This window comes from Haemaphysalis longicornis, unplaced genomic scaffold (assembly GCF_048455015.1).
Source record: "Haemaphysalis longicornis isolate Haplotype H1 unplaced genomic scaffold, Haemaphysalis longicornis Haplotype H1 scaffold_10, whole genome shotgun sequence".
NCBI lineage: Eukaryota > Metazoa > Arthropoda > Arachnida > Ixodida > Ixodidae > Haemaphysalis > Haemaphysalis longicornis.
In genome coordinates, this window is record NW_027526204.1 from 35,145,603 (window position 1) to 35,170,412 (window position 24,810).

General features: G+C 46.9%; 1 long non-coding RNA gene across 1 annotated transcript in view; it reads left to right on the forward strand.

Annotated features, from left to right (window-relative positions):
- LOC144157698 (uncharacterized) overlaps positions 1-16,263 on the forward strand; it is a 57,568-nt gene extending 41,305 nt beyond the window's left edge. Inside the window, exon 3 of the long non-coding RNA XR_013319830.1 lies at positions 16,059-16,263. This is a non-coding gene — a long non-coding RNA (uncharacterized LOC144157698). The remainder of the gene's footprint in view (positions 1-16,058) is intronic.
- The last annotated feature ends 8,547 nt before the right edge of the window (positions 16,264-24,810 follow it).

A 24,810-nucleotide genomic window follows, 5' to 3' on the forward strand; every position in this document is an offset into this window, starting at 1 on the left:
AGATACCTTGGTATGTTTTCAATAATGCTCAAGCATCTATTGTCACTGCCTCCTGAACATAGAGCTCTGCCTAATGAGCACGCATTGCTTCGTCAATATATACCCAAACAACTGCTTCTCGTGTTGCCTCTCGCACACTGTGGCGACAACATTGATATTTTTCTTCTTTAGTCATTTTTTCCTGCGAATAAGCATATTTCCAACCACCACATGTCATTCTAGTGAAGCCCCTTTACTCCGCTTCACTGCTTGTCCTAGCCACCTCCGACCTTTCCTTTACAACTGTGACTCCCCTCTACTCATGTCACCTATGCTTTTTTTTGAAAGTTGCACAATGGGGTGACAACAGCCGTAACACCATTACCAGATCATTGCACAGAATCAACACGGCCCGAATGGGCGCAAAACCGATCAAAAGTCGCCGCCGTTTCAACCTCAAATTCCACCTCACCGAGTAACTATGAATTCCTTTAGTATCAACTTTTCTGGTTGCAACGCCGGCGTGAGCCTATAATTTTTATTCAGCTAGAAAGCTAGAAAGGGTTGCTGAGCGACACTGTCGCCAGTCAATAATGTTTTTACCACAATAAAGTTTTTAGCAACCATCCCATTGTCAATTTATTTCACTCCTAAGTGTGCGCCCATCACTGGTGGCAGCTTTACTGCCACCAGTGGGGGCGTGCACACACACACTGGTCTTCATGCCGCTACCGATGAAATACCCGTTGTGCCGATGAGAGATTAGACGTGAACGGGTCATGGCTCGATGTGTCCTGTAAACTGTACACCTATATGGAGATGTTTGGGGTGGGATTTCTGTGTTACAACGACAGTAACATGTCTACGACGGGGAGCTCAGAAAGCCACATGTTCGTCCGATAGAGTAAAGCTCTAGGTTTCGACGTTTTAACTCGCGATAGGGCTGATGAGTGTTCTTAGGTTGGAAGAAGAGCGAAATTGAAGAGGCATTGGGCTGAACGGAAGCGCGAAACGCGCGAAAATAGCGTAGAGCCGCTGACACCTTCGTGACCACCTAAAGTTCCAGCGAGTCCTGTAGCTCCGATACTCTCACGACTGATGAGTAACTTCCCGCTTCAAACGCGGACGTTTGCCAATATTACATTTTTAGCCTAAAGGGCTTTCAAGGCACCTTTTTTGATGGTGTGTTTTAATTTTAAGCACCCGCGCATAACCGATGCCCGGTTCGTGCGTGAGCGGGTTGAGAGTGGAGGGAGGGTAGGGAGTCTCAGGCGCAGCGGTTTGGTCCAGACCCTTACTTGTAACATGTCCGCCGCGCTGGCGGGAGGTTTAAACGAGGTCCGCAAATGGTCCAGTGTGACTTGTCCGATGTAGAGCTGTGCACAGGCCGGAAATTTGGGCCCGAGCCCAGCCCGGTCCCGGTGCTTATCGCAGTAGGCCCGGCCCGACCCGACGAAGAAGGCCGATGGGCCAGTCCGGCCCGACCCGAGACCTTAACCTTATGTCTCGGGCCTGGCCCGTACCGGCTGGCTGTTTCCAACCCAAATACAATAGGGCCCGCTCCTGATTGGGGCACGTTTGTAAGCGAAAGCTACCTAAGGCAGTAAAATGCATCGTAAGGGAAATGATAACAGGCAAAAACAACAGTTAACACACAAAAAACCAAATTAACATAATCATCCATAAATACATACCGCAGCTGTCCTTCGCGCAGCTCCACACGAAAGAATTGAAACCGACATAACGGTGACCGCACCACCCAGCCTATGAAAAAAATGAACCCAACACTCCCCAACAACCGACAAATTCAAGGAAATATTGGAAAATAATCAAGAAAAGTAGCCAAAACCAAAAAGGCCGAACCACTGAAAAGTAATAAAAATAGCTGGAGGTCATCTAAAGGCAGTAAAACCACCCGACATTTTGTGCAGAATTTCATATTGTGCCATTGATTAAATAAAACAAGCAATTAAAAATAAAATGGCACCTTGCGCATTTGAACCTGACTCTTGCTATTGCTATCCCGAAATGGAACCTGTATGCCTGGGGACCAGCCGATTCGTGTTTGTTTAAACAGGGTATGTACTTGCTTTGTTGTTTCGTCCGTATACGTTTCCCTTTCTCAGGAGTATATAGAGCTGTCAGACTCGGTTCCTTCTTTTTATCCAGACATGAAGTACACGCGTGCAATTATGCACATTTTATCGTTGCCGCTTCACTACGTTCTAAAGCGACTCATGTCGCTTACCGATGAAGTTTCAATCATAATAAGTGTTACTGTTAAGGCGGCTGTTGGCGCATTTAAACCATTCTACTTTCCTGTTGCACTATTCCTTTCGTATCCGTCTGCCGGCCACGACGCTCGAGGGCACAGCCCACCTCCTACCACCAGCCACACTCGCCACGATGTTTTCCCGACTAAACAAAGAGCCAAACTAAAGTTGAATTGTCACCTCAGTCTTTCACAGCTTCACTTTTGTTGGCTAAGGGAAGGAAATGCAACTCTGAATAGGGCACTGCTGCAGAAGACAGATACATACGCAGGTTTCTCTAGCAGTGTTTGCAGTTCAAAGTGTTCCAGCTTGAAAATTTGATTTCTCCTAAACTTAGTGGTGGAAACTAGTCACGCTGAATAGTCATTTGGTGTACTTCTCTAGACGGAGTGTCGCTGAGCCGCATGTGTTGCTCAGTTCTTCGAACTCATACAGTTGCAGATCTATCACACTTACTGGCTTGCCAAACGTCCACATGTGCCTCAGGGCCCAACGATAAGTCCCGTGGAATGTAAAAAGAAACCCGACCCGTGCTTTTAACATGTCAGCAACATGAATTTTCGGTGATATCATAGAAAACCTAAGTATTGCTTCACGGTGCCGGGCCAGCTCAGGCCGTTAGGACGGCCCGGCCCGTCCGAAGCATTTTCATTTTGGCCCGAGTCCGGCCTGGGGCCGGGTGAAAAGTAAGTGGGGTGGCCAGATCCCAGCGCATGGTCCGGGCCGGGCCGCGTATTCCCAAACCATATCCCGTAGGTGTCCAGGCCGACCACACCCCCTACGCAGCGGCGCAGCCAATTAGGTTAAAAAATTGCAATTTTTTAACCTCCTTGGACACAGTACCGTGACGTCAGTACACCTATGTGCGCGACTTCATGCGAGGTGGATTTTTGCTTTCCTTTTTCCCTCTCCCCTCGTTTCGGCTGCTTTGCAGGCGGCCGATGGTTTCGCTGCATGGGCGGGGCTGGCCTGCGGCGCTGGGGAAGCTGACGCACATGTGGTAGAAGTTATCCTTTTGTACCTGAGCCCCTGATCTCTCCGCGCTCTTCTTGCGCGCCTGCAAAGTGACGCTGACCTCCGATCGTGTTCCTCGATAAGCGCTTGGCTCGGTGCTCGAAGTGCGCGCGCGCGGATGGACGCTTTCACGTACATGTGGCAATTACACAAGTTCCAGAAAGCAAACACCCTCATTGAAAGCTTATTCTACCGCGCACAGAAGGGTATACAATGAGTTGGGTGCTCTTTCACTATATACACACCTCAAAAAAAGATTCGGTGCTTGAGGTAAGGATTACAAGAAAGGTAGCCAATTACCCATAACTACATTTACAAACTGTCCTACCCTTGCGAAATATGACAGCTGCATGAGCTGCTGCATTTTGGCACTTTCATAAGCACTATTACATTGAATTCCGTTAGCATTAAGTTTATTGCATTAATTCTTTATCTGGAACAGTGCCACTAAGGAAAACATTGACATTTTGTTAACAGCAATGGAAGGTGTGAATCGTTATTGCAAGGGTGATACGTTGACAAGAAAGACACCAGTTCAAACGTACACGTTTACACTCGGTCATGAATTTTCGATAATTTGCACTGCTTGTCATAACAATTTTGGGAAACAATATCTGAAATATATACCGACCAAGGTCTAAGTAATAGCAGAGTCTTTCAATGCTTTACTGGTCACGAAACTTCGGTGCTGGTTTTTTATAGGGACCGCGCGCGCCACTACAGGCACCACCGTCGCACGAAGGGCATCCAGCTGCCGCGCGTGCGGCGTATTGGCCAGGTATTGGCGTGCAAACGCCAGCTGCTTTTGGTGTCTGCGCGCTGATTAAGTGTGCTTTTTTTCGTAGTAGTTAGAGAGAGAGAGGGGAGAGAGAGAGATAGAGGAAGAACAATCTTCAATGAAAACTGGCGATGTCAGCCCAGCTAAGATGCCTGGTTTGATACGCCAGATGAATGCGATGACGATGATGATTATAATTATGAAGAGGAATACATATGATTTTAACTAATTGCAAAGTCTCATTAAGATTTGTATCTTTTAGGTATGCCAAGAAGGCTTTCGTTGCACGAGCGACACGTTTGGAAGAGTTCCAAGGACCTAATACGTCACTCAGTTCTAGTTTTGCGGACAGCGGCCGGCCCAGGGACACTGCGAGATACACTCTTTGTGTAGTAAAGCGCACATAGTCACATATTAGGTGTTGGAGGTCTTCACGCGCACCACACGGTGGGCACAGAGGCGAGGAGGACTGGTTGATTTTGTAGCAGTAGTATTGCGTGTAGGCGACGTTCAACCGCATGCGGTGCAGTACTGCTTCATCATGCTTGGATAGTCCAGGTGGCATCTTAAAACTACAATGCGGGTCGACAGAGTAGAGGCGCGCGTAATGGCGGGATGCGTCACGATGAATAGTTTAGTCATTGTGTATATAACCTGCCTTCAATGAAGGTTTATTTTTCCAAGTAAGACTTCGGCCGCGAACGGCAACGGCTTCTGCGTCCTCTGGCACAAACGCTGCGCCGTTGTGTTTGCGGATTTTTTAATCTCTATTGCTTATTTTCTCAAAGCAAAAGTTTAAATACAACACATATGGTAGCTCCGTAGTAACGGACTGCTGTGTGCCTATCGATAATACAATAAAAACACGAAAGAAACCAAGTGCGCGCCGTTGAGACTACGGTATTAATGAATCTGTTGATTGCTCTGGAATGCACAGAACGCTAATAGAGATAGCCCAATAGTATTGTCGTTTCGATGAATTCGTACATGCTTGAGAACATCTAAAAATGCTGCAGAAACGCGAAGAGATATATGTTGCACCGTGTGCCTTTCCATTTCCGCGCTTTGCAGTCATTGCAAAAAGAGTCAGCGAAAAAAGAACAATAGAACTGATTTTATCACACGCAACAAAAAATTCAATATTACGAAGTGAGACAAAAGGGCGCGGTCCAGCGTACAAAAATATATTTTCTTGTTTGGACGCCTGGTCATGCCTCCCTCCCCGGTAATGAGGCGGCTCACACTGCTGCCCGCGACATATTACTCCGGGCATTCCCAAGGGAGGCCGACCACACACCTACAATCGCCTCGGCCAGCCACTCAGTCCCAATAACATACACGGACGGGAGCGCCTCCTTTACCCTCCTCCTCACCCATCACTCAATACACAAGACTCTCGAATCTGGCGCCGAATCCAAACAGACTTACTACAACATGGCAATTTTACATCATATTTCACCAACTGTTTTTCCTAAAACTGCACAACATGCAATACACCAAACACCACCTACCACCTCGTATGGGAGTGCGTCAAACATCCCAACCCAATTCCATCACCTACATTGGAGCTGTGGGAGCACAGGCTGACCAGCTTCCAGCTCGAGGATCAGGAGTACCTGATCTCCCGGGCGAGGACTGCTGCGGGTCCTGCAGGCGGCTTGGACTGAGGCCACCACCCACACTCCTTACCCTCTCCCCTTTCCCTTAGAAAATAAATAATATTCCTCCTCCTCCTTGCGCTGCGATGTGCACCACACGAAGGGAACAGAATATTGGCACGTAGCCAAGAACGACGCAGAGCTTTTCTGAACGAAGTTTATTAAAGCGACCTCCTGCTCTACAAAAGACTAGAATGAAACACAAACGTCCAAGATGCAGTCCGCCGTGTGACGTGCACAGATGAACGTCGATAAAGTGAGTTACACGGCATTTGTTATGCATGCATCACTCTCGGAACGTTATTAATTTGAGATCCCTGGAAATAGGATCGAGAACAATGTCGAAGAAACAAAAAATTAGGTTAGCGACAAGGTGACACCCTTTCCATATCAAACAACATTGCCCGACGGGACGTACGACAAAAAGAGCCAATGGGCGCTCCAGTTGAAACGCCAGATAAGAAAACCGGAAGCTGCCACGCGTAGTTACAAAACAATAAAAACGAACCGTAAGGGATAATTCGCGGAAATATTAAAAGTAACAGCTCAAGGACGTTCCAAAGCTTTTAAAACGATAGTGTTTCTTGGGCTACTTAAACCCAGAAATTTTGGTCTGTCTGTATGTCTGTGTGTCTGTATGTCTGTCCGTCTGTCGGTCTGTGACTCGATTCAGCCACCCGGCCAAAGCAAAACAATGCCTGCGCAATAGTCTTATATAGTCACAGCTAAATGTACCCGTCTATGTCCGGTGTAATGTTCCTACTTGTCAACATTGTTGAAGAAGAACAAGACATTACGCAAATATGAGACAACAAATCAATACACAAGTGATATTAGCAGTGTTTCTTTATAAAAAATTAAACATGCTTGACTTTGGCAAAATAAATTCTTCATCAACTTCAGAAAAAAAATTCACTTCACCGTCGCCTGCTGTCGCCAGCGCCACTATAGTTTCTTGCGGAATTTTAAGCAATCAACTGGCAACAGTCACGAAAGGTTCCACTGGACAGGTTCCACGTTCTGCTTGCAACGCACGTGGAGTAGGGGAACGCGGTTCTATAAACGTTTAAGTAGGGCGCCTCGATTAACGCGCGTCTTCGCCGTACCGCAGTGTTCGCATCGAGACGCCCGGTTTGTAGCAGTGGAATGCGGAAAATTTAAAATGATTTAAGCAAACCTTTGGCGTCTTTACCTTGGGAGGAGCGCGACGCAAGAGGAACAACATGAGAGGTGAGCGGGAACGCGAAGGGAGGTATTTACTTCGCAAAAGCCGATAAAGACTATCGTCTTTTGACGGAATTTGCAACGAAAGGAGCAAAATACGCGGCCAATTTTTTTAATACAAGTTTAATACAAGGTAATACAAGTTTGCAAACAGGTAATGAAGCACCGCTACTACGTGACTGACCTGACAAAAATCCGGCTTTAAGTTAGCCTTGTACAACTCTAGGTCCAGGATGGTCTCAAAAGGGTGCATTCCTTTTTTTATTCTCACACACAGTGCATTCCCACACACTGTCACACACCTATAATCGAAGCTGAAATCTCGCGTTTCTTGACTTGGAATGGCGCGTCTTCATTTCTCACGCAGCTCCCCTTAGCTCGGCGAACAGAAAAAGGAAAAAGTTTCTGTTAAATTGCTCTACAAGGAATGAAATCCCGGGACGCAACACGTGTTCGGCATCGTCGTTACACTACTTAAGTCGCATCGCAACAGCGCGAGATGCACGTTACATTTTTTTCCCACACAAAACCAACACAACTCGCCGCGTCTCCGCCGTTCGAGCCAGCGCAACGCCGCCCAATGAGTGAACTCAGTGAGATGGTGGCGCCACCGCGCGGCGGCCAAACGTAGGATATGAAGCTCTCCCATTGAGTTACGGATCAGTTTCATGACCAGTAAGCATAGAAAGACTCTGGTAATAGTTGGATTGTACAGCTACTGAAGTACTCGAGGAGTTTGATATATGTCTTCTGTACAGGGCTAATGACCACAGTCTCTTCACTGAAGCCACCAGGGCGCAGTTTGATATCAGTAATCATGCGTGCTACCACTCACACTGTTGACAATGTCGATTAGTTATTTTTAAAAATTTGTGCTTCATGCACACACAGATTTTGCTGCATAAGATACGTTCTTTATAAATAGACAGCTCCAGCAGGATCGAAATGGCGCTGATTCCCCCCCTTGTAATCGGGAAGGGACACCAAATCGTTACCACTTAATTTCGCTCTGTCCATTATTCGACCGTAATCGCCACCAGCTTTTAACTCTAGGTCCCACCCCTGCGACTGAACAGGAACAGGTTAGTGGGGTCCCTGACGATCCCACCACACTAGAAGCAATTACCGAGTACGCCCTCGAAAACGGACTCTACAAATTGGTGTAGCAGCCTGGCCGACTTCCCCGTTCGGTCTACAATGTGACCTGTCTGCAGCGTGCGCTGTTTTCAGTGTGAATGTCTACAGTGTGAACTGTACATTTAAGTGTGAACTGTGCGTTTTGCTGCCACTGACTGACTTTAAGGTGTTCATTTTGCGATTAGGACCCAAAGACTGTAACTGTGTTCATTGTGCCGGTTGTGACCTTCCCCTTTTCTCCTCATCCTTGCTCCCCCAGGGCCCCATGGCCTCTCATTTAATAAAGTGTTACACTCACTCAGATACCTATATTTTTTTCGCTTTGACTAATGAGTAGTTGCGCGTGAGCTTGAAGTCACGGTAGTCGCAGCAGTGATAAAACGAAGTAAAAAAAAGTTATCTCCTTGGCACACTATTTTTGCGATAGTGATCTGGGAGTCCAAATAGCGGCAAAAAATTGTCGCTTTTCGAGATCCACTGATGGGTATAGATGAGCAGTTTGTGTCTGTTTCCTGCGACGGATTTTAAGCTAACACATAGTATATAGATTTCTGTAGTGTCTTGCCTTTTACTTCGCGAGCATTGTGTCACAGCTCGCGCCTCAACTGTAAGACACACACGCAAAAAAGTATACAAATGCATAAACAAGAAATAACAGGAATAAAAATATAAAAAGTACAACACAGGTTGCAAACCCCGCCTCGCGTACTACAACGTTTCGTATTGAAAAACATACCTTTCGTCCCGTTTCTGGACCTTTTGGACAATCCAGGTTGTGTTGGTGCACCCGCTCTACGTGTCAAGGCGTTGATTGCTATTTCGTCAGACAGGTTCGCCCGGAACACAGGCTCATGATTTGTTGGCGCGACGTCATCTCTGACGACCTCGAGCGGCTGCTCGTGCTTATCCATGAAGCAGAAGTCCTAAGCTTCGCGACCATCGCGTGAATGCTTGGGGGACGCGCGTGGCGCACACAATTATGAGAACGGACCTTGTGATGGTCAGTTATGCGCGAGTGCGAGGCACAGACGAATATGGCGAATAACACGCTCGCTGATGTTTGCAGCAGACGAGCGACCGACGTACGCGTGCGCTTTCAACCGAATGAGAGCAAACGTTCTGCGCTTTGGTAGGGAGTCCAAAGGACCACCCAAGACAAAAAAAAACACTTTTGCCTTCACTTTATTGGGAGTGCTTGCTTTGCGGAACGTAAACAATAACTACATATGTACGTGCAAAAGCATCCATCCACGCGCGCACTTTGAGCTACGCGCCGAGCGCTAGGTTAACTAGGAACAGCATGTGAGACGAGCGACTGACGGAGCACAAGAGAGCGCGGAGAGCGAGCTTCAAATTCCCAGCGCGTACGTCAGGCTTGTGCTAGGAGCGAAACCATCGGCCGCCGCGAAGCAGCGCGATCCGAAAAGATCAAAACAAATTTTTTCTTCATGTTTATCAGAGTGTTTGCTTTCTGGAACTTGTATAATTGCCACATGTACGTGAAAGCGTCCATCCGCGCTCGCGCACTTCGAGCACCGAGCCGAGCGCTTATCTAGGAACACGATCGGAGGTCAGCGTCAACTTGCAGGCGCGCAAGAATGTTGCGGATAGATCAGGGACTCAGGTAGAAAAGGTTAACTTCTACCACATGTGCGTCAGCTTCCTCAGCGCCACAGGCCAGCCCCGCCCACGGAGCGAAACCATCAGGCGCCCGCAAAGCAGCTAAAACAAGGGGAGGGGGAAAAATCCACCTCGCATGAAGTCGCGCACATACAGGTAGTGGCGTCACGGTGCTGCGTCCAAGGAGGTTAAAAAAGTGTCATTTTTAACCTCATTGGCTGCGCCGCTGCTTAGGTGGTGTGGTCGGCCTGAGCCCCTACTGGATATGTGTTGGGAATACGCGGCTGGGCCAGGGCTTTTGGGTAAGCCCGAGCCCGTGCACACCTCTAGTCCGGTGTCCTCAGTGATCGAGTTGATTGGGTTTGTGCGTTACACAAACAGTGACATATTTATGGAAGTTGAGGGAAGCAGACAGCTCTTTTTTCGTCAGCTTGAACAAAGGCCGCTGTGCCGACTTTCCCCGCATTCGGGAACGTGGGAGGGTCGCGGTACCCTCCGCCCGACTGACGACTCGCGGCGTGCTGGTTTTTACTGTGACTGACCGCGAGCTGCTGTGCTGGTCGGTGTTTGTAGGCCGTCCCAACACAGTTTTTCCCACCGAGCCGGGCGGGGCACCATACTTAGCGGCCTACTAAGACTGAGGTCGGGGTGGCGCCATATACTTGTTACACCCCTTAGCACGAAGTTTGCAACCCACAAACACAAATAAAACTGTACCTGTTACCCCGGCGAGTAACGGTGTGGTTGCCGCTGCAGTCTCGTGCTCTGCCTGCGCACAGGTGTCTATGCAGGTTTGGCAGCGTCAGCTGCTGCCTGTGCCAGCCTCGCGCTCTCTGAAGTGCTGCAATTGCCGGCCTTGCAGGTGCTGCAGAACTTGTGAGTGGCGCCAGAGTGGCATGCGTGGCACCGGCCCGTGGTGTTTGCTGGCATCGGCCGGTGTAGCTCTTGGCTTCCCGGCAGGCTGGCTTCCCGAAGGGTGGCTCAGCTTGCCAGACGAGGCCTTGCATGGTCAGCGTGCCGGTGCCACATGGTCCCGTCTGACAGGCGGTCGAGCGGTGATGACGCACTGGCAGGAGCTAGCACCTGCCCGACAGAGCAGGGTGTTCTTGGCCGGAAGTTTGTGGCAAAAACCAGAGGTCTACACCCCGGGAAAGGCCCAGGACGACAACCTAAATCAGCGGCCAGCTTCTCCTTGTGATATTTCAGGGGCGCTGTGGACCGCAGTTCTGCATGCAACAAGTCAAAAGCTGTCTTCACCATGCGGCCCAACAGGAGCTTGCAGGGGCACGACCAGTGCCGTAGTGGTGTGTGGTGCGGTACTGGAGCAGGACCTGGGCAACCTGCGTCCAGAAATCCCTAGCCTTGCTCTTCGTTAGCTTGTCCTTAACTTTAGCTTGGCCATGGCAGCAACGTTCGATGCAGGTGGTACGGCCGAAATGTCACCGGGCGGATTAGATTCGTCAGCTAAGCCAGGTACTCCTCGCTGGCGAAACTGGGACGGTTGTCCGACATGATAACGTGCGGCCACCCCTGTACTCCGAATACTTGCCACAGCGCCACAATGGTTGCACGTGTCGATGGAGTGGTAACTGCCAGTACCTGCACCTTCATTGGGAAGGCTTCCTCCACCCCACCACCAGGAAGTACTGGCCTTTGAAGGGGCCTCGAAATTCATGTGCAGACGGGACAAGGGTGTCTCCGAGAAGGGCCAGAGGTAATCTCCACATGACGTGAAGCCTCCTAGTTCTCCTGGCAGATTTCGCTTCTCTGCATCATGTGAGCAATGTCCTGGTATAGGCCAGGCCACCAAACGTAGGATCGGGCCACTATCGTTGTCTTCTCCAGACCTGAATGACCCCTGTGCAGCAACTGCACGACCCTGGACCGCAGGCTCTGTGGAATCACTACCTGTGAACCCCAAAGCAGGTAGTCATGATGGAGGCTCAGCTCAGCGGCTTTTGGCTCTAGGTCCGCATCGCCAACTTCTCCTCTCGGGACACTGCCTTGACCATCTGTTACATGACTGCATCAGGGTTGGTCGCTCGCATAACCGCTGATCTCGACAGCACATCGGACATGCGCGCTCCAGCATGACACTTCGGCAGGCTCAGGAACTGCAGGAGGCTCCTCCGGCAGGGCAGTCGCATCAGCGCACCAACAGGTGCCAGGTCCATTCCCGGCGGTAGACGACCTTGTAGTTGCATGCCACGAGCTTTAAGGCCCGGCGCACCACTCGAGGCTATACCTGCACTGGAACTGCCTTGTCAGGCCCCAGAAGCCCCAGCAGTGGCTTGTGGTTCATAATTGCCTGTAGCTTCTAGCCCCACAGGTACTGGTGAAGGCGCTCGCCCAGAACATGAGAGGCAGGCCTTCCTTGTCGAACTGGCTCTATCGCTGTCGTGCAGCCTGAATCCGAGGGGACGCAAAGGACACCGGGCGCTCCTGGCCATTATCCCGCTGTGCAGGAGAGTTTCCACGCCATACGGTGCCGAATCGATGGATAAAACGACGGGGTTCTCCCGATCATAGAGTACCAGCAGCGGAGTCTTTGTGATGAGCTCCTTTCTGCGCTTGAAGGCCACGTCCTTTTCCTTCTTCCAGGCTGTCCATGTTGAAAAAGAAGGTGGAGCGTCTGTAGATGCGACGACAGTTTCGGACTGGCGCCTTGAGCACAGCTTTAGTTTTGCGGCGGGCCGGGGCAAGGCCTGCCTGGGAAATGACTTGTCCCATGTACTCGACACTAGAAGCCAAGAACACAATTTTTCCATCTTGAGCTTCATCCCAGCGTCCCCCACTCGTGCCAAGTCGTTCTGTAGGGTGCGCAGGTCATCCCCATCGTCTGTGCGAGTCACCACGACGTCGTACAAGCACATAGCCACGTGCCTCAAGTCTTAGAACAGGTTGCCCATCTCCCTCTAGAAAATAGCCATTGCTGACGCCACGCGGAACGGAAAGCACGTTTACTGGAAGAGGGTAAATGTTTTCAATACGAAAACATACTTCCGGGAGAAAACTGGAGCAGCAGCTGCTGCATCTCTGACTTCTGTTCCCCGGACAACGCTCACCTGAGATCTTCAATTCGGGGCTGCGGGTACTTTCCCACCGTAGCGATGGGGTTGATGGTGATGTTGAAGTACCCGCAGATCCCGTCACTGGCATCTTGGTTGAGCACTGACAAATTTGTTGTAGCCTGCTCCGATGACTTGACAGGTACCAGAAAGTGCTCTAGCTGCAACAATTGCAGCTCCTGGGTCACCCCATTCTTCAGGGCGAATAGCAGTGGGTGAGGATTGAAAAACCGAGGCCAGGCTCCATCTGCGACATGGATGCTAACTGCCGTGCCGGTGAATGGACCCACCCCGGTATAAAACAGGACCCTGAAATTGGTGCACAAGGCCCTGGCCGTCTTTCATCACATGTAATGCGTCCTGGCACTCAGGCAATCGAACGCCCTAACGCCTGTATCCAGATTCGACCCAGGAGCGTTGGGGACGACCCCTTGGTTAAATGGTCAGGGCTGCCTTCCTGTCGACAAGAGGAACGCTGGCCTTGGCCTCACCCTAGAAGTAGGCGAGATGTCCGGAGTAGCTGCGGAGCAACACGCTTGAAGCCTCGACGGACACTTGAGGGAAGGTGCGCTTGAACAGTTTTTCGGCCAAGTCTGCCACGCAGGGCCCTGTGTCCAGCTCTACGAAAAAGGGGTGACCCGAGACTTCGAGGGCCCGCATATATGGTGGCAAGTCAAATCATATTCAAATCAGTTTATTCACACACAAATTGCTACGGACCGTAAACAAAACCACATAAGGCCTTGAAATAGTCGACGGCCCGCATTCAGAGCAGATGCAACCAGAACAGACCATCAATATTTAAAATTTATAAGCATGTAACACATGGTTTATTATGAGTAATGCACATCATGAAATTCACATACATAAATTATATGATACATTGACAGTCCTGTATACATGGTACATTGTTCAAATGAAATGGTAACTGATAAAGCAGCATTTGTTTACTGTAATTTGTTCGGTTCTTCGGTATTTGGCAGCGGTCGAATCGGCGCGTTTGCGTGGGTACATTTTAAGCTGGAGTTTGGAATTACTGCATAGCGCATCGTTACTTCTTTTTACATTGGTGTGCTAGTGTTTGAGCAGCAAGGAATTATACAAATAGGTCACTGGTAATAATTTCATTTTTCTTTAAAAAGGAATCTGTATGACTATCGTAGCTGTGTTCATGTTGATGCGAACTGCTTTTTTTGTACTTTTGAAAGTTCAGTAATGTTCGCCTGAGTTGTGGTGCCCCATACCGAGTGCAAATACTGCAAAGTCTACAAAAACATAACCCGATATAATGTAAGATTCAAACTCGTGGGCAGAAAAGAAAATAAGTTTAGAAAGACCACTAGTAATGTGGCCAAGTTTTGATAACCCTAGGTCAACATGAGCATTCCATGACGTGTTGCTCAAAGTCTACATCGAGGCATTTCACAGTCCGTAGAATTTATATATTAGAATTACCTAGTTTTAGTATGTTCTGTCAGTGAACTGTGCGGTTTCTTGTTCTAAACAGGACTGCTTTAGTTTTAACTGCATCAATTCACAGTGAATTTACTCTGCTCCAGCGTGACACTTTATCATGCAGTTCATTGTAAATGCGAACCACATCATTTTGGTTTTCAGCGCTAAGAATCATGGCTGTGTCATCGGCATACATTATAATATCAGCAGCGCCATCAATATTGGCTAACTCATTATTACATATGCAAAATAACAGGAGTCTTATGATGTTTCATTGTGGTACTCCTGGAGAAACGCGTTTCAAACAGAAACTATGATTATTAATTATAATTTTCTGCTGGCGATTGCTAAGGTAGGAGGTATGTAACTGGAGAAAGGTACCATGAAAGCCATAGTGGCTGAGCTTTTAAGCAACGTAACATGATTATTGCAGTCAAATGCCTTTGAGTAATCGATGAATACTCCTAATGGGTACAACTGTCGCTCAAAAAAGTTAAGGATTGCTTCTTTTTGGGCTGAAAGGGCACTATTAGTTGAAAGACCCTTAGCAAATTCAGACTGTACAGTGGTTAATATTTTGTGCCTATTATAGTAGGAAATCATGCGAGTGCGTATAAGCTACTGTAGGCCTTTTGAAAATATAGGATGTAGCGCAATTGTCCTATAATTTGTGAATTCGTTTTTATCGCCTCCCTTGTGCAAAACGATTGCCTTAGTCATTAGAAGTTGTTTATGAAATGTACCGGCAGTAAAATGAAGATTAAAGACATGCTCTAAGACCAGTGAAATAAGGTGTAGAACACACCTAATCGGCCGGATTTTCAAGCCATCTACGTCAAGGCAACCACTTTTTTTCAGAGAAAGAAAAGCGCTCACAATTTCATTCTAAATGATGGGGGCCCAGAAGGCTGAATCACGGGTGCTTCCCCTTATGAAGTTTGCATCAGCTGGGTTGTGAACGCTTTTGCATACTGATATGAAGTAATCATTAAAGGCATTTGCTAGCTCTTTATTTGTTAAGGTCTCACTTCTCTGAATAGCCTCGTGTGTCATGTCATAGCGATTCGCATTACGGCTCAAAACAGAATTAATGTTCTTCCAAGCAATATATGGTGTTTTAATTACTAAAGCACTGAATAAATTGGGTATTGTCTTTTTTCGTGGGGCAGGAGGCTGTTAAGGTCGTTGCTTTGGGCCGTGAACTGTTTCAGGGATCAGTGGTTAGACGGCAAAAAGTTCTCATAAAGATTTCTTTGTTATTTTTAGTAGTTATTACATCAATGTGTCGTTGTCTGATATTGAAACGTCATCTGCATTACTGTTTCGGCGCAATCGGAATTTTTCCCACTCGAGCAGTGTGGCCTGACGGCGAATAAATTTGATTTGAGTCGTGTGTTTAGTTACTGTAACGGTATTAAAGTGAACACTGCCGATGGTGTGAAGTGAAATGTTCCCCTTTTTTCATTTAAAAGTTAACAAACGTATTGCTTGGGCACTTGTCGCCTCCAAAGTATCCTTGGGACCATTTTCTAAACAGCTGTCAAACTGGTCTCGTGACGTAGATAGTAGAAATACGCCATTTGGACGCGGTTACATACACGATAGTTCTTTCTTTACCTGAAAGGTTTTTTTAGAATAATCATGAAAGTAATGATTTGTAGCCCCACAAGGGGCGAACTTGTGCTCATCGGCACAACTCAACGCGTTCAAAATCTGACAGGGTCAGGGTTCTTTTAAAATTATTGCCAGCCTAAAGATGTATCACTATGTTTTTGTTTGTATAAAGACTGCCAGCGTCCGCAAAATCGCCTGAACGTGGGTTCACTTCGGTTTCCTTTCCTTCTGCGGGCAGAGGTCAAAGAGCTCGTCTGCACCGTGGGGGCGGCGGCATCCTTGTCCAAAATGTACCCTCCAGATGGTCTCTGCCACCATCTATACTACACGCATATCTTCATTGCTGGCCCAGAGCTACGGTCCACCGAGTCGATAAATAGTTACCGCACGTTCAAGAACGTCGTCAAAAAGTACCAAACGACCCGCGGCGGGCTGGCCTTCGACCACCGGTGAGTGACTTCATTTCCTAGGTAAAACCGCATCGGGTAAGCAAAATCGTCATTTAGAAGAAATAATACACAAGGTTCAGCTTGCGGAGGGATCGGTGACATTCGGCTAGGTTAGCCACCTTTTTAAATTTTCCTTGTAACGACAGACTACAGGAAACCACAAATAACTACTCCAGATTGTTCGCAGGAGCCAGCCACTTCACCTAGAAAAAAACAGGTTGGAGAAACAACAAAGCTGCCGAAACCTACCAGCAAATATTTGCCGCCTCAGAATACCATCATCATCATCATGCGTATTAATTCTGCTGTAGGCGTAGTTCTTTTCTACGACCTACCCTTGGCTCATACTCAGAATTATGGAGATGTTTGGTAAACCAGGAGTAATCGTCTTTTAGTTCTGAACCGTTTGCTGATATAGGCAAGGTCGGAGGAAGGAATGCAGTTCTCGAAGCACAACCTCCATGGTAACTACGTTCTGCTAAAGCTACAGCGCGCGCCATTTCTGCAACCTCTGTCCCCATGCCGTTGTTAGAGCAATCTGACACTCCCTATCACCAACCACCGATCACCTAACTCTGGTTACGTATATTTTTACATCATTTTTGTCGTCCTATCCAACGGAAGACATGCTGTTCCTCATGATACGTGTAACTGTCGTTAGTCAGTCAGTTCTGAGAATTTTAGTTTTATCCTAAAAAGTGTATAAGCGTGTTCAGATGACGTATGAATTATCTGGAGAATTTAAAAGCGTGCAGTGGTGACGGAAAACCTGCACAGAATGCGCTGGCACAAAAATGTGCGGTATAGTTACGGGGAAGACCTATGTGTCAAGTTCCCTATTCGCAAGCAATGCAACCACGGCAAATAAAAATATATAAACAACATATTTCCGTTAGATGCTATTTCGCACTGTGCCTCCTAGGTACTATAACAGGTGCCCTACCGCTGCATGATTGGCATAATCTAAAACTTTAACAAACACCTTACTACCGGTGGCATGCCGTCAAACAACCAACTGTTGAATAACATCGAACTTTATGTGCTGTAGACTGAAGATAACATGGTGACCGCCTTACCGACGTCCTTCACATTCTGACCATTAGAAATGCAAGGATGAATCCACTAACACTGTATTTTAATGAACATCATCATGACAAGCACACGGGTTAGCTTTGAAATTCTGAATTTATGAGGGCAGGCTGTTTTTACGTTTATAAGGGAAGCAGAGGGTTGTGGATAGCAAGCTACGAGCTAATATTTCTTAACACTTCCAGCCAAGCATTACCATTGGCAGTGAGTAACAGTGGGCAGTCACGTAAGTTGGCTCAGACCCATCAAGCTTGCCCTAAAGCTAGGGGTACCGTAAGTGCCCCTAGCCGTGTTCATTTGCTAAAGCCAACGGACACATGAGAAGCACCAGATTAGCGCTTTCCCTGTCGTGTTTTCTGAGTTTTTGTTCGATGGCTTGAACCAGTATCCAAGGTCACACAAACAAGATCATGATCATGATAGACGAACCAAACCTATTTTGATAAGGGCAGCTGTGCTTTCCAGGCCATTGAGACCTGAATGATTCTATTTTACGTTCTGCTCCCTGGTGAGAACGGTTCGTTCTATTTTTTTATTTCACCGTGTTGGCGATGCTAGAGGAGCGAGTCTAAAATATTGTCATAATAATTGCTACTATCCTCCTCAAACCCTTTGTACCCACTGCAGGACGAACGGGTCTTCCAAAAACTTAAGCCACTAGTGCCCGTTTGGAAATTTTTGAAGCCCATTCAATGGCCCGAAGCTTGCAATCTAACGCTTCGCAGAGTGTTGGGTCCTCTCGCAGTTTGTTTACACTCTTTCGAAACCATTTTGATACATGGGTGGGCCCTTGCCATTTATTTTATACATCGTCCTCCTATCCCCATTTTTTTCGTCCAATGTTAAAAAGAATACACTGTACCCAATTTTGGTTCCTAGCCCATGCTACTGTCTAGTTCGAGATTATTACGGCCAGCACCCTTTCTCGTACCTATGGCTGTGTGTCTGTAGTGCTGGGAGGTGAAGACGTCCGCAAAAAGCAGAGCCCTTGCATATGAGTGGGAGGAGCTCATAGAAGGGAACAGCTTACCAGACAGGAAACAGTCAAGTCGGCCATTATGGCTGCTGGTGCTTGGGGCGCGTACGCGTACCAGTTAGTTATCCGGCGGTGAATGACGGCGGAGCTTTTGCACTGAAGAATTTCGTGGTTCCTGGTATGGTTACAGTTAATGTGCCGTGCCCACTGTTCAAATATTACAGATTACAAAGACCTGGAAATAAGCAGCTACCGTTGCTGTAATATATTATTATAAAATATGTTAGTCGCATTTCGAAATAAACAATTACTCACGTCGCAAGACTCACGCTACGGTTTCGTCAAGAAAATGATGCCGCCACGATAATACAAGCACTCTACCATTGGATGACTCAGTACGAAATGCGATCTTCTCGTGATGTGAGGGACTTCGACCATCAAATAGGACGGCTACCACTGAGCATTTATTTATATTTTATACGGCCGCAAACAGAGACACACAAGAAATGTAGGACGTGCTAAATAGTCGCGTGATCCCACGCTTTATACAACTTTACTTATTCTTAGCAGACACCTTTGCAGAAAACAGTGAAACACATGGCTTGGACGTTCTGCTTACGGTAACTTCTTTCCCTACTACTCACTTAGACACGACAGCAAGAATTGGCATCAAGCCCCTCTTCAAATTACGTAGCCATGTCCACAACGGAGGCTTCGCCATATTGATGACATTGTTTTCCAGCTAATCATGGAGCACACAAACTGTGGTCATTGACCGGCCAACCTAAAGCGGTACACCTGAACTCTGCCATCCCCAACAAATTGGCCAGCGTTAACTATAAGGTGAACTGTGTGAATCCGGCCACTGTCCTGTCCGAACGTTTATGCCAGCGAAAATCTACGTTCCTGAGATTGTCGCAGTTCATCGTATACACGATTTTTCCTCGGCGAAGGTTGAACTGGAATTACCTGACTGACCACCACCACCAAGAAACTGCACTTGCTCCGTCAACGTTTATCAAAAGGCAGGCGGGGGGTTTTTACCCCCCGAGCATCCTATTGTTGCTTGGAAGCCGGGGCTCAGAAGATAATGCACCAAATCCAGCCAACATCCCCTCCACACGTTTTCGGCAGACCGCGTTCATAAGTTCGTGCGGTGTGACCTGTTGGCAGCAATCGCGACTCCCCCCGTAGCGGTTTCCTCAAAAGGTATCTAGAAAATCCTTCCTCTTCTAAGGAACGGCGCTTGCTCCCACAACGTGGATCAAATGACGTGCTGAAAGTTTCCAGGTGTTGAGAATAAAGTTTCGCCGTTGTATGCTACTCTTCGAAAGATGATCGGTGCGTACCCTTATGCCAAGCGGTAGCTTCGCCTGTGAGTGCGTGCCATTCAAATCTAAGCGCTTTCGGACCGTCTGCGAGAGATTGCAAAGTCAGACGATAACCGAGACATCCCTCTCATGCAAGCTTGCGGTTGAACCATGTTTGATGTTAGACGAAGTGGTGCATATTAGTTATACGAAAAGTTAGAGGATGCTAGTGATGATTGAGCTAAAATGTTTGTTCTATTGTAGGGTGTAGGGAATCAAAACGTTTACCTCTCCCTTAGATCCAAAGAGATCTAGTTACGTTGCGACAAATTGGGTGAAATGAACTATTTGCAGTGAAGAAGCGACCCATTTACAAAAAGATGCAAACTATTTACAATTCGGCAATCACAGGTCGAGCACTGCCCGCTCCAAGTGTCTTCGTCTGTATGGGATGACCATGGCGCTACGCTGCACTATCAATTTTCTCTTGTCGTTACAATATGATTCAACCTACGTGGAGACTGGAAAGAACAAAAAACTTAAACCACAGAGTTTTTGCTCGAAAGAAGAGAAACTGAGCCATTGCCAATACATAAAGCCACACAAATAACATAATTCTGTAGTAGCCTTGCAGATGTCATTGCAAATGCTTGACAAATGTTTTACCACAGTCGGGGCAATTAAAATATTAGAGTTTATGATGAAATAAAATAACAGTAATGGGAAAAATACTGAAGCTGCCTCTGTTCGTAGGCACTAAAAAGAGCCCGAGTGCTTTTTTTGCCGATATGCGGAACACGTGTGCTTGTTTCTAGCAGAGTTTCTATGTTTTCGCTGCATCCAGAACACGTATCATCTGAGTCATTTAGGCTTCGCATACACAAAAATTGCGATCACCCAACACTGTCAAATTACTGTCCTGAATCTAATATGGGACGTTTCAGTAAGCTATTAACACACCTTGTCGCATTATTTATTTGTCGGGATTCGACAGATCACGATATCTCATTTACACATCATCACGACTTCAAAAAGAGATGTCGACTTCGAATCAGAATTATATCACTTGCTTGTAAAATCTTAGAAGTGCTCGACTCGTCTCGACAAGTTGACATGATCATTTTTTCTCATCGCTTTCGATAAGTTTCTTTTTGATTTTCGCAAAGCGCTCGATAATGGTCTCCACAAAAAATGACCCTTAACATCGAGTAGATTGGCCCTAGTGAAATTGGATACCATAATGAAATACAGCGCGAAAAGGGACAGGACAAAAGAAGAATTAACGACGACACGGCGCTGACTCGCAACTGAATTTATTAGAAAAAACACTCATATATATACTCAATCCTCGTGGCTTCCTATCATGTTTCTCGCGATTGCAGCAAAACAACAACGTTGTCAAATAATGCCTGCCAAATAGCACACACTACGCACTGCACCAGACATTAAAACAATAAATCAATCCATCACGTTGGCAAACGCGATAACACCACTGACACAAATCACGTGTCGAGGACTACCCTATTGTGCACTGCGACCATTCAAGAACACATATTCACTCTCGGCTAGCGACATTGACGGAATGCTGACGCACTTTTCTCCCTTCTTTCTAATGTGATACGCTTCTATAATTTCCCGCACACGTTGGTCCTTATGTTTAGCAATTACAACAGTGTCTTCAAACACAGGAGCACACCCACACTTGGCACAATGCTGAGCAGCTTGAGATTGCTTGTCACCTTGCAACGTGCGTTTGTGCTCCAAGAGCCTCAGGTTAAGGCAGCGCCCCGTTTGCCCGATATACACTTTCTGGTAGCACGAAAACGGGATCATGTACACTACTGCCACGCTACAAGGAACGCATGGCGACACGTGTTTGACTTCGCAACGTGTATGCTTGGCGGCTCCTGATATCTTCTTATCAACTGTGTTGCACAATCTACTTAATTTGTTTGGGGCAGAGAACAACACGTTTACTCCGTACCTTCCAGCTACATTTTTTAATCCATGTGATAATCTGTGTACGTACGGCATGACAGAGAATTTTTTCTTTCTGGATTCAAGCTCACGATTTTCTCGAGTCAGAGATCCGCATTTCACCCATTTTTGAACTTTTTCTACCGCGAGACGCAAAACTTGCCTATCGTAACCAGCCTTACCCAACCTTTCCATTTGCGCACTAAAACTGTTAAGATACTTATGCGCACAAGACTTTGCAAATACGTTGCGCAGATAAGAGACAGCTATGCCAGCCTTCACAATTTTAGAATGCCCGGAGTTAAAGTTCAGTACCGGCTTTTGTGACCTAGGGCTATATTCCCAGCATACATGACTAGCCTGAAGATCCAGCTTAAGATCCAGGAACTGGATTTGGTTGTGTTTTGGAAGTTCAAACGTGAACTTGAGCCCATGGCCACACTCCTTGAAAACTTTCAAGACATCAGGTACCCTACTAACAATGTGACAAGGTTCTGTGACACTAAGGAAATCATCGACGTACCTAAACACCTTAGTGCACATGCCGTGTAGGTTACGTTCAAGATCCCTGTCAACTTTGGATAGAAAAATGTCACTCAGGACTGGTGCTACCTTGGAACCGATGCAGATCCCGCTTTTCTGCGTGTACAATTCATTGCGCCACTCGACAAAAGTGGAATTAAGGTAAAAGGTCAGAATCTCTAGAAAACTGCTTACTGGCACACCGCTTGCATTGACAAACTTAAACTCATCATTTTCTTCTGTGATGCAAGCTTTTACAGTTGCCAGGAGCTCGTTGTGTGGTATGGCATAGTACAAATCCTGCACATCCACACTAAATACTCTGCAAGTGCCAGGATTTTCTTTTCGTAAAAACTCCACTACTTCTTCGGAGCTTGACACCTTGTACGGATCTTCCAAGCATAAGGAATTTAAGTGCCTCTGCAGGTACGTTGACACGCAACACTGCCATGCCTTATTCTCTGACACTATAGCACGGAACGGTACGTCCGCTTTGTGTGTTTTGGCAGAAAAGAACACTTCTAAAACACCGCATTTGAACTTCTTCACAGAGGTCGCAAGTCCCTCCAGACGGTGCTCGTTTAAAAGTGCTACTGCCCGCTCCTTAACTTTGGAAGCCTTAGTGCCCGTTCTTTTGACGAAGTTCTTACTCAAGGCACCCTCTGCCTTCTCGAAGTAGGCCAATTCATCGAGGACAACAAAACACCCTTCCTTGTCTGCGACCATAACATGGAGCTTATTCATCACAAGGAAGTCCACCAATGAACGATAAGAATGAGGGCTTCGCCCCGTACCTGCAGTCCCAGGTGTTTTAGAAGTGTTCTTTTCTGCCAAAACACACAAAGCGGACGTACCGTTCCGTGCTATAGTGTCAGAGAATAAGGCATGGCAGTGTTGCGTGTCAACGTACCTGCAGAGGCACTTAAATTCCTTATGCTTGGAAGATCCGTACAAGGTGTCAAGCTCCGAAGAAGTAGTGGAGTTTTTACGAAAAGAAAATCCTGGCACTTGCAGAGTATTTAGTGTGGATGTGCAGGATTTGTACTATGCCATACCACACAACGAGCTCCTGGCAACTGTAAAAGCTTGCATCACAGAAGAAAATGATGAGTTTAAGTTTGTCAATGCAAGCGGTGTGCCAGTAAGCAGTTTTCTAGAGATTCTGACCTTTTACCTTAATTCCACTTTTGTCGAGTGGCGCAATGAATTGTACACGCAGAAAAGCGGGATCTGCATCGGTTCCAAGGTAGCACCAGTCCTGAGTGACATTTTTCTATCCAAACTTGACAGGGATCTTGAACGTAACCTACACGGCATGTGCACTAAGGTGTTTAGGTACGTCGATGATTTCCTTATGGTCACAGAACCTTGTCACATTGTTAGTAGGGTACCTGATGTCTTGAAAGTTTTCAAGGAGTGTGGCCATGGGCTCAAGTTCACGTTTGAACTTCCAAAACACAACCAAATCCAGTTCCTGGATCTTAAGCTGGATCTTCAGGCTAGTCATGTATGCTGGGAATATAGCCCTAGGTCACAAAAGCCGGTACTGAACTTTAACTCCAGGCATTCTAAAATTGTGAAGGCTGGCATAGCTGTCTCTTATCTGCGCAACGTATTTGCAAAGTCTTGTGCGCATAAGTATCTTAACAGTTTTAGTGCGCAAATGGAAAGGTTGGGTAAGGCTGGTTACGATAGGCAAGTTTTGCGTCTCGCGGTAGAAAAAGTTCAAAAATGGGTGAAATGCGGATCTCTGACTCGAGAAAATCGTGAGCTTGAATCCAGAAAGAAAAAATTCTCTGTCATGCCGTACGTACACAGATTATCACATGGATTAAAAAATGTAGCTGGAAGGTACGGAGTAAACGTGTTGTTCTCTGCCCCAAACAAATTAAGTAGATTGTGCAACACAGTTGATAAGAAGATATCAGGAGCCGCCAAGCATACACGTTGCGAAGTCAAACACGTGTCGCCATGCGTTCCTTGTAGCGTGGCAGTAGTGTACATGATCCCGTTTTCGTGCTACCAGAAAGTGTATATCGGGCAAACGGGGCGCTGCCTTAACCTGAGGCTCTTGGAGCACAAACGCACGTTGCAAGGTGACAAGCAATCTCAAGCTGCTCAGCATTGTGCCAAGTGTGGGTGTGCTCCTGTGTTTGAAGACACTGTTGTAATTGCTAAACATAAGGACCAACGTGTGCGGGAAATTATAGAAGCGTATCACATTAGAAAGAAGGCAGAAAAGTGCGTCAGCATTCCGTCAATGTCGCTAGCCGAGAGTGAATATGTGTTCTTGAATGGTCACAGTGCACAATAGGGTAGTCCTCGACACGTGATTTGTGTCAGTGGTGTTATCGCGTTTGCCAACGTGATGGATTGATTTATTGTTTTAATGTCTGGTGCAGTGCGTAGTGTGTGCTATTTGGCAGGCATTATTTGACAACGTTGTAGTTTTGCTGCAATCGCGAGAAACATGATAGGAAGCCACGAGGATTGAGTATATATATGAGTGTTTTTTCTAATAAATTCAGTTGCGAGTCAGCGCCGTGTCGTCGTTCATTCTTCTTTTGTCCTGTCCCTTTTCGCGCTGTATTTCATTATGGTAACTATGAACCAACTAGCCCAACTTGCCATCCTCCTGAAATTGGATAGTAAGGATTCATTTACAAT